Below are 10,899 nucleotides of genomic sequence, written 5' to 3' on the forward strand. Positions count from 1 at the left end.
TATTAACACATGGAATCAGTTCAAGGCTAATTTCAAGATTTAGTCCTTCCCAAATAATTTTTTATAAGAGGCGAGACAAAAATTTCAGGAGTTGAAGTAGAAAAAGAGCATACGTGACTATATCATGGACTTTACCATCCCTATGCATTAAATCTCCAACCTTACAAGAAATAATTTGTTGTTTTACTTTATGGACTACTTTAAAAGTTGGGAAGTAGGAGTTACAATGTTGATGAGTCACAGATGTATACTAAGCCATAGTAAGGCCGAGTCTTCGATAGATTTCAGGAATGAGAAGTATGACAAAGACAAAGGCAATGAGTAAGAGGATGGCATAGCTAAAGGTAGGGGAGACTTGGGTAAGACCAAGAGCGTAAGTCAATAATACCACAAGACTCAATATACCTAAAAGTTTGAAACCAAGAAGTTGATTCATAATTAGAACTATGTCAAAAAAAAGTACAAGCTGAGGAAATGGGATTTTACAAATGTTGAGGGCCAAATAGCTTCAAGGATGATCCTAAATTAAAGAGTGTTAGTGCTATGGTACATGAGTAAAAAGTACAGATTCAAGGAGAAAGTTTAGTCACAACTCAATTGGGTGTGATTGGACTATGCAGAGCCACCATAAAGTCAGCTCGACAACCCAACGAGAATATAAATCAATATGTTGACCTAACCATAAACAACAAGCCCACTTGTGCACTGGTGGATACTAGAGAAACTGTTAATTTTGTGATCGAGGATGAAACAACAAGACTAGAGTTGAAGCTCACTCCAACTAACTCATGCTTCAAGACCATAAATGTTGAGCGTCAAAATGCCCATGGTGTTGCCAATGGTGTTGGTGTGAAATTAGCTAACTAGAAAGGTACAAAAAACTTTACCATCACAATAATGGATATTTTTGATATTGTTCTAGGGAAAGAATTCTTTAGAAATTATCATACTTTGATCGATCTCTACCTTCATTGTCTTTGCATAATAGAAAAAGAAAGAGCCTGTATGGTGCCTACAATAACTTTGCCTTGCCCAAATAGAGCCAAGCACAACTTTTAGCTTTGTGGGTATTCAAAGAGCTCAAGAAGGGAGAGTTTCCATTCATGAAAAATAATGCAAGTATTGAGGAAAAGAAGGAAAAAAAGGCACTGCCATGTTCCACATCCATTAGAAGGGACAATCATCGAAGAAAGACATATGAGAGAGATATGAATACTTATGGTAATTCAAAGATAAGATCCAGGAGTTTATGCAATAGCAATTACTGTGGTCGTTATAATATCAAGTGAGGGAAAGTGTGAGATACACTATGTCATCACGCTTCTTAAGCACCACATATAACAAAGTTTTCCATATGGAAGGCTTTAAGAAAAGGAGACTAATTATTGGTGGAACATTCTAGAGACATAAAAGAGATTACATTGGAAGACCTTAATCCATTTGTATAATTATCAAGCAAATAATCCAAGTTCTCTCTAATACAAATATTCCTAGAAATTCTATTGTGTTCTTTATACCATTATTTTAGTAGTTTCTAGTGTCTTAGGCTGACTTAGCATAGCAGGATCATAAGAAACTGGTGCAAGAACATGAGGGAGTTATCAAGTACCACATGTTTTCTTAATATGGTGTTAGAGCAAATCTTAATACTAAGGGAATGGTGAATGAGGGAGAATTTAATGTAGTTAACACCTTATTTAACATCACTTAGAATGTCGTTGATAAAAAGACCCGTAACAAAAAGAAGAATGGCACCAAAAAGAGTAAGTGTTGCCCAAGGTTATGTCAAGTGAAGGTCTTAAATTAAAGGAATCATATACCAAAGAGGGGAGCAAGGATGAAATAAAGGTCCTACTCAAGGATATCTTGCTTGGTATAGAGTGGGTTATGATGGTTAAATCAAGGATGTACAATGTCGACATCTTTGGATAATGCTTGGGGAGAGCGGAAGGCACCTTTGGCATTCTTGAAGTGAATAGTCTCGAAGAGATCAAGAGCATCTGATATGACTTAGAGGGGCATACACATGCTGAGGTAGAGCTAAGACAAACCATCACTAACTTAGAGTATAGACTCATGGAGGCGTTGAGCTCTATTAATACCATGAAGGCAAAGGTAGAAACACTTGAGTACCGTTCAACTATGGCATGGATGAAACATGCATAAATGTCATTGTGACAACGGAGACTAAGATTAAGGCTCCCAAGCCACTAATAATTAAATGGGTTCGTGATGCACAAGAGGTAGAGAACTTTCTTTGGCACTTGGAGACCTATTTGAAGAATGGAAAAGTAAGGGACGTTGAATCCAAGATCAACATTTCTATGTTGAATATATTCAACCCTGCCATATTATAGTAGAGAAAAAAGTGGCTACTATTGAGAGAAGTACGTGTACTATTAACATATGGAATCAGTTCAAGGCTGAGTTCAAGCATCAATTATTCCCAAATATGATAAAAACTTAGGGAGCTAAAGTAGATAGGGAGCATACATGTCTATGTCAAAGAGGTCACCACTATTATGCTTCAAATTCCTAAACTCACAAATAATGACTTGTTGCTTACTTCATGGACAGGTTGTAAAATTGGGCTAAGTAAGAGTTTGCAACATTAATAAGTCATGAATATAGACCAAGACGTAATGGAGGTTGAGTCTTTAATGACTTTTAGGAATGAGAAGTAAATTAAAGATATAGACAAATTGCTAAAGGACAGGAGACTGTGGTACATGCAAAGAATTACATTAACAAGACCACAAGACTCAACATACTAAAAAGTTTGATACCAAGATGTCAACTGTAATCAAACATACCCCAAAAAACAAAGCACAAGATAAGAAAAGGGATGATACATATGCAAAGGGCCACATAACTTCAAGGATTATCCCGACTTAAATAGTGTTAGCGATATGGTGCGTAAGCTGAAATAGCAGACGCAAGGAAAGAGTTTAATCATAGCTCAATTGGGTGTGACTGAAATATGTGGAGCCATTACAAAGTCAGCTAGTCACCTCAATGATAATTTAAATCTGATACAAAACTAACCATCAACAATAAGTTTGCTCATACACTGGTGGATATTATAACAACTCATAGTTTTATGATTGATACCACAACAATGAGACTAGAGTTCAAGCTCACTTTAACTAACTCTTGCATCAAGGTCGTGAAGGTCGAGCTTCAAAATGCCCATGGTGTTTTCAATGGTGTTGATGTGAAATTAGGCGACTAGAAAGGTACGACAAACTTTACCACTACAAGGATGAATATCTTTAATATTGTTCTAGGGAATAAGTTCTTTAGAAATTATCATACTTTGATTGACCCTTACCTTTATTTTCTTTAGATAATGGAGTAAGAAGGAGCTTGAATGATAGTAACTATACCGCCCAAATAGATCCAAGCACAACTTTTGGGTATACAAGTAGTCAAAGGTCTCAAGAGGAAAGACCCATCGCTTATAAAAACCAATACAAATCTTGAGGAAGACAAGGACAAAAAGACACCTCCATGTTCCACATCCACTAGAAGGTATAATCACTTGAGAAAGATACATGAGAAAGATATAAAGACTTGTGGTAAATCAAATATAAGTTTTAGGAGTTTATACAACAATAATATGCTGTGGTATTACAAAATTAGGTGGGGGAAAGTATGATACCCATCACGTCATCACTCTACTTAGGCTCTACATAGTAGAAAGTTGTCCATATGGAAGGATTATGATAAGGAGACTAATCCTAGGTGGAACATTCTAGAGACTAAGAGAATTCCATTGGAAGATCTTAAAATTCTATGGAATTGTATGGAAGGTCCTTGGAATATTCTATCATGTAGAGAACTCTAGAATAGGAACTTGAATATTATTTATATTTATATTTAATCCCTAGAAGAGTAATATAAATAAAGAGGCATCCATATGTAAAATTATCTAGAAAATAATCAAAGTTCTCTTTAATACAAATATTTCTAGTAATTATTTTGTGTTCTTTCTATCACCCTCTTAGCAATTCTTAGTGTCTTAGGCTAACTTGGCATAGTAAGATCATGAGAAAGTGGTGCAAGTACAAAGTGAGTTTTCAAGTACCACATGTGTGCTTAATAGAAGACTAAGTTTATGATAACATGGTGTTAGAGCAAAGGTCAATACTAAGGGAATGGAAAAAGAAGGAGAATTTAATGCAACTAACACCTTATTTAATATCACTTAGGATATCATTGACAAAAAGAACCATACAAGAAGAAGAATGCTGCTAACAAGTTCAAGTAGGTGTTGCTCCAGGTTGTGTCAAGTGAAGGGATTACATCCACAGAACCATCTACCATGGAGGGGATAGAGGATGAAATATAGGTCCTACTTGAGGACATCTTACTTAGTAAGAAGTGGGTTATGAAGGTAAATTCAAAGATATATATTATCGATATCTTTGTCTTATATTTGATAAAAGTGGAAAGAACCCTTGGTGTCTTTGAAGGGATTACATTTAATGAGAACAAAAGCATCTAAAATAACTTATAGGGTCATATACAAACTGAGGTAGAGCTATGATAAACTATTAATACGTTGGGGCACTGACTCATAGAGGCGTTAAGCTCTATCATTTCCATAAATGCAAAGGTAGAAGAACTTGAGAAATATGTCAATGATGGCATAACTGAAGCCAGTAGGAATTTTGTTGTCATGAGAAAGACTAAGATAGAGGCTCCCAATCTACCAATGCTCAAAGGGGTTCGTGATGTACCAGAGGTAGAGGACTTTTTCTGGCCCTTGGAAAACTATTTCAAGCAAGGAAAATTAATGGACGATAAAGCCAATATCAACACCACCATATTGTATCTATCTGACCCTGCTATACTATAGTGGAGAAAAAAATGGTTGATGTTGAGAGAAGTACATGCCTATTAGCACATGTGATCAGTTTAAGGCTGAGTTCAAGCATTAGTTCTTCCCAAATAATATCTTGTTCAAGGCAATACCAAATTTAGGGAGTTGAAGTAGACAAATAGCATAAATTACTATGTTAAAAAATTTACCACCCTTATGCTTCAAATCTCCAACCTCACCAGTAATGACTTGTTGTCTTACTTCATGACCAGGTTGCCAAATTAGGCTAAGTTGAGTCTCTAATGGATTTCAGGAATAATAAGTAAGTCAAAGTTAGAGGCAACGAGTCAAAGTATGACATTGCTAAAGGTAGGTGAGACTATGGTAAGGCAAAGAAGTATTTTTGTAATGATCTAAATTTGTAAATTTTCTATTTCTATGTGTTATGTCCATTGTAAACTTCCCCGTAGTCACTAGATGTTAATTTTGAGATTCAGGGATTGTTGGCATGATTCCAATATGATCACAAATAATTTGTGCGAGTTTGTGGTTTTTAGAGGATCGAGAAACTATCTAGTTGACTTGGGTTAACATTTGTTGTTTTCAGTGTTAGATGTTAAAACGAACTGCACCAACAAATCTAAAATGTGAATTTGGATTAGTAGCAAGGTTGTAATAGTTTTGGGGCTATTACTTCTCATTTTGATCATTTGTTTGGAAAATAGTAAAATAGGATCTTGGGGATTAATATATTAATAATGATTTTTTTGAAAAATCCATCATTTTCATTGGGTTCGTAATGTCAAAATTAGCTTATTAGCATATGTGGTTTAATTATGTTCGATCTCAAACAAATTTTAAAGGTCCATTTAAAATATTCAAAACCATGCAAAATAGCTAGTGCACAACTGATATTTGGTGCATGGATCTTTTTTTTAATGTGGGCCCCTGGCTATGAATAAGATAAAGAAATTCAACCTTTATTGCTATCGTGAGGTGGTGGATGCAATCAAGAAATATAAAAGGAGTCCTTCATAATGAATGCGATGAGGCTATGTGAACATGAAGGCTTGATTTATCAGTCTTTACAAATGCAAAGCCTTGGCTGCGAACGAAAAGGCCAACTTAATGTCCAGGTCAGTGTTACTCTTGTGAATTCGAAAAGTTGATCGTATTCATGATGTACTGTTCACTGAATAGTATAAACAGTGTTTTTTTTGTGATTTTACTCCATCTCGAACCTCCAAGCTTTAGGAAAGGCAATTTTTGAGGATTTTAATGTTGATTTTCATGTGGGTAACTTTTAAACTCATAATACACTATTCCCATTAATTTTACTTCAAAAGCACATTTAAATCATGATTTCAAATTAGAAAAATTGAGGTTTTTAACTGTAAAGTTTAAGATGGTTTTTCTTCACATTGGACCTCAATTTTAACCCGTTTTTGCGGATTTTCTCCTGTACACTCCTATGACTTTGCGAAATGTGGTTTAAAAACAAAATTTTGGTTTTTAAACCTTTTTAATGAATTTTTAATCCCATTTTAGAATGGCCCTAATTTGGAAAATAAAGATATTGTTAGCTTTCTTTTAACGTGTAAATTCTATATTTAAATGTTGTAGTTGGTTTTAAGGCCATTCATGATGGGAAGACTCTATGTTGAAGAATTTTAGACTGGTATTTCATTATTTTGAGGTAGGCTATGACTTAACTTCTTTCTAGTTGAGCTAGGTAGTTGATGAATAAGTAAAACATACTTTGAGTTGGGGAAAATAACTATAGATTTTATGTTTTTGAGATTATTTTACTGTTGTGTGCCCGTGTGGGGGATTATATTCCATTATGGTTGGTTTCCAATATATAATATGGTGTTTTTCTCATGTGTGGGCTTTATTTGATATCATTGGCCTTATATGTGCGTTTGAATGCCTTTATTCAAGATATGACGCCCATGCAGGGGCTTATTTTACTAATATAGGCCGTAATTGAGAAGTGACTGATTTTATCTTGGTAAAATACCCAAGTTAGGGGTTGATATAATATTCATGATGTCTTGTATGCATATTTATTTTGATAGTGCCTAATTGGAGTAGCCAATCATGAATTATGGACATATTGAGTTAATTTTTGGGCTCACTTTATATATATATATATATATATATATGTATATATATATATATTCCATATTAGATGGATTGGATATCATCATTTGAGTTGATTGTGAGAATTAGATCCTCATTTAATATATAGACATTCATGAGATATTGGTACCACAGAGAACCACTATTTTGTAAAGAAAATAACTCACTTTTTAAAAACCCTTGGCCGAGGTCATTTGTCATCAAGGTTGGAGCTAATATTTCAAAAGCCCTTGGTTGAGGTCATTTGTCGAAAAATGTTATGTTGGAACCCTTGGGGGTTGGATCACACAGTGAGGGACCAGGTCCCTCAAAGTCAATCACAGGAAAACAAACACAAAAGTGTAGATAATATAAAGATAGTGCAGGAAGAGTAAAAACACACAGGATTTAACATGGAAACCTCCTTGATCAGGGGAGGAAAAAACAAGCTTGCCTTCACAAGCACTAACGAAATCCACTATAATCAGCCTCTTGATTACAGAATCAAATTCAGCCTAACTCTATGCTCCTTTCGCTTGTAATAACTCTACTATAAGCTTATCTTAGCAACTCTACCAAGGACGCTCTACACTGATTAACTCTAATCAGTATCAAACTTAGGAAATTCTAACTAAGAATTCTCAAGAAACTAAAAAGAAATACATTACTATCATAGCATGAGTAATTCTTTTACAAATCAACATTCAAGAATAATAAATCACCCTTCAAGCATACTACAAAGTTAAGAACATGAGCAATGCTTGAGAAATCTTGAAATGGAGTTTTAGCTGCCTCTCTTCACTCTTTTGATTTGTGAAAAAATTATTTGATGTAGAACCCGCTTTTTTCTTTTATAGATGGGTGATGAGTAGGGCTAAAATATCATTGGACTAGGTGTCCCATTCAGTACAAGCAATACCTGCAAGTTTGTTACATAAGAGGACAAAATTGTGCACACGCGTGCCAGCTGTAATGTACCATGAACATCCAGGGGCCCGATCCCTTGCAGTTAACTTCTCAACATTAAAACTACATATAGAAATTTTCCCTTTTTTTGATGATGACAAACCAACCATCATCTTTGAGCACATCCATTATATTTAAGCAGTGTGATTACCACTCCTAGGATGAATGTTCCCCCTATCATCATGCAACACAGGGACCTGGTCCCTTGTTGTCATTTGTAGCAAAAACTTAGACTTCTTCCTCTTTTCATCATGCACCTTCATTTAGTGCATTTTAATACTTTCCCCTGTCAACATGACTTCTTTTATTCATCTATTCAACATATTACTTACTTCCCTCTATCAGCATGCCATTTAATTCTGTAACTCTATTCATCTGGTACCTGGTTCCTACTATATTAACTCAGTATTCCCCCTTTTGGCATCATTGAAAAGTGAGTATAGTAAGCCAAGAGTAAAATAAACACAAATTAGTTAACTCATGGCCACTGGGGCAACACTAATATGAAGAATAACTCTACAATTTAAAGTGAAAAAATATAACACACAAAGCAAAGATTCATTCATAAGTAGAGGATAAGTATAATTGCAGTGCACAAATTAAATATTGTTAGGGAAAAAGCCACGGGAATCCAGAAAGATTAACAGGTGAAGGGATGGAAAGAAGAATTTGAAGGAGTAAGGTCAGGTTGTTGTTGAGATGCCTTATCTCTGTATTCAGGCTAAGGACCTCATCAGTTAAGATTGAAACCCTCTTCTTCAGTTCAACATTCTCAGTTCTGAGCATTTTAGTGTCACATGGGCTTCTTTTGGAGAAAAGATTAATTTTCACCTGGAGCTTGCTGGTTTCTTCATCCTTGGCAGCTGAATTGACCTTTAGTTCCTCTATTTACTTGTTGATCTCCCTTTGATAAATGCTACCTAATTTGACACACTCAGTTTTGACCTATATTTTTATGCCAAGCATTTGAAGCATAGTCCCTTGGGTTCAATTTTCAAGACAATACCAAATTGGTCAAATACCTTATTTAACTAATCTCCATAAGGCATGCCATGCTTTCCATTATTTCTAAGAACTACTCTGTGAATGTGTTCTATCATTAATGTAAGTAGATTAATGAATTCAAAGATACTAAGGCAATCTATCACATACAAATCAATGGCTAAGGCAATAAGTCAAAGACCAATTAAAACTCACTCTTAAGTGATTTCCTATTCACTGCAGCCACAGATTTTCCTTTAACCTTTGATGCATTAGCTAAGGATTCTATTAAAGGCAGTTGCTTAGAGATAATTCTTACCCTATATATAGGAACTTCCAAATTTTTTCCCAGTGTTTTCTCTTTCAGCTTTATTTTCTTTCCTTGGACATGTGCAGTCAGATTTTTCCCATATTCTGAGAATTCCAAAGTGAAATAGAATTCCTTGACTATCTTATAAAAACAGTCCTTCTATGAGATACATCAAACCTTGATGTTTTACTAACTTAACTAGTTATAGCATACTAGGTTCTGCTAATACATTTGAATAAAAAATACTCCCAGTTAACATCTTTTGATTCTTCAAGAACATGTTTCTAATTTCCTTGGATACAACCTCACTTTTCTCCCCATTCTTTCTTCTAGTCTAAGTATTCACAGATTTTATTTAAGCTATTTTTCTCTTCTTGCGACCAGGTCCCTCAAGTGTCAGCTGCTTCTCAGTAAAGCTTCCAGAACATTTTCCAGAATTCTCGATGTTTTATTGACATTAATTTTCTTGTGATCAACTATGCTCTTTCCTGGGCTATTTGACAACAATATGAGATTTTCAGTAACCTAGGTTTCATCCACTACAACACGATTAGAATAATTTTGAAGATTCAGGGATGATTCTTCATTAATAGGTTGAGTGATAAAGGATTTAAGCTTTGGAAGAGTAGAAGAAGAAGGATGTTTTTCAAAAGGTTTGGGAAGGGATTTTTCACAATGCTAAGCTCAGAATCCTTTGAAGGATATAAAACTGGAAGAGCTGCAACCATCAAGAAGGTCTTTTTCTTAGAAGGGCTATTTAGAATTTGGATTTTCCTTTTTAATAAGAGAAGGAGTAGGTGCTGTAAGATTTAAGAAAGTAATAAGCACAAGCAATGGTTTTCTTGGGAAACAAGATATGACCAATATCAGATTTTAGGTGACTCACCATCCTTTTTAGAATAGGACAACTTTTTTCTGACACAAGGATAGGGAAGATGCGACTTTTTCTTGAAAGAACAAATAACATTTGCACATACAAGATACTAACTTGAGAGATAAGACCAGGTCCTCTAGTTTGTATGAATCTTTAACTTTGTGCTTGTCATATCTGTCTACTTCCAACGTTGTTCCCATGGGTGTATACCTGCAAAGGTATGATACTAAGTTAGACCAATATGTACCTAATTTACCAAAGATACCTACCTCCTGAACATAACCAATATTGTAAGGAGACACTGATTCAGTTGATAATAGGTTAGGATAATCTGATCAATCCTAGCATCAACTTGTTAGATTCATTACACCACATGATACCACGACTTGTTCTGGAAATAGGTTTGAGCACCAGGTCCTAGACTTGGAATTTTTCAAACATCCAGAGTTCCTTCTCATTGCTTTAAACTTGCTAGCTTCTTTCACATCTTTGTGAGCTCAATCTTGGCATAAGAGTGCTAATAACATAAGATACCTTCACCTTGAAGTATCTTAGTAGAGAGAATACAATCAAAACTTCTATTTACAACTTTGAGAAATTACATATCAAGAAGATTATTCTGATTGCAAACCCTTTCTCCCTTCTAAACTTATGATCATTTGTTAGACTTAGGATCCCATTTGAGTTTGAGTTCCCAGTAGGAGGATAATGGTGTGATCAAATCCTTCTTTGTCCATCTAGGTAATGTGTGCTTTATTATATTTTTCCAAGGTCTTACACCTTTGGGATAGGTGCTCCCCTGATGTACATGTCTAATATTTG

This window comes from Capsicum annuum, chromosome 11, assembly GCF_002878395.1.
Source record: "Capsicum annuum cultivar UCD-10X-F1 chromosome 11, UCD10Xv1.1, whole genome shotgun sequence".
Lineage (NCBI taxonomy): Eukaryota > Viridiplantae > Streptophyta > Magnoliopsida > Solanales > Solanaceae > Capsicum > Capsicum annuum.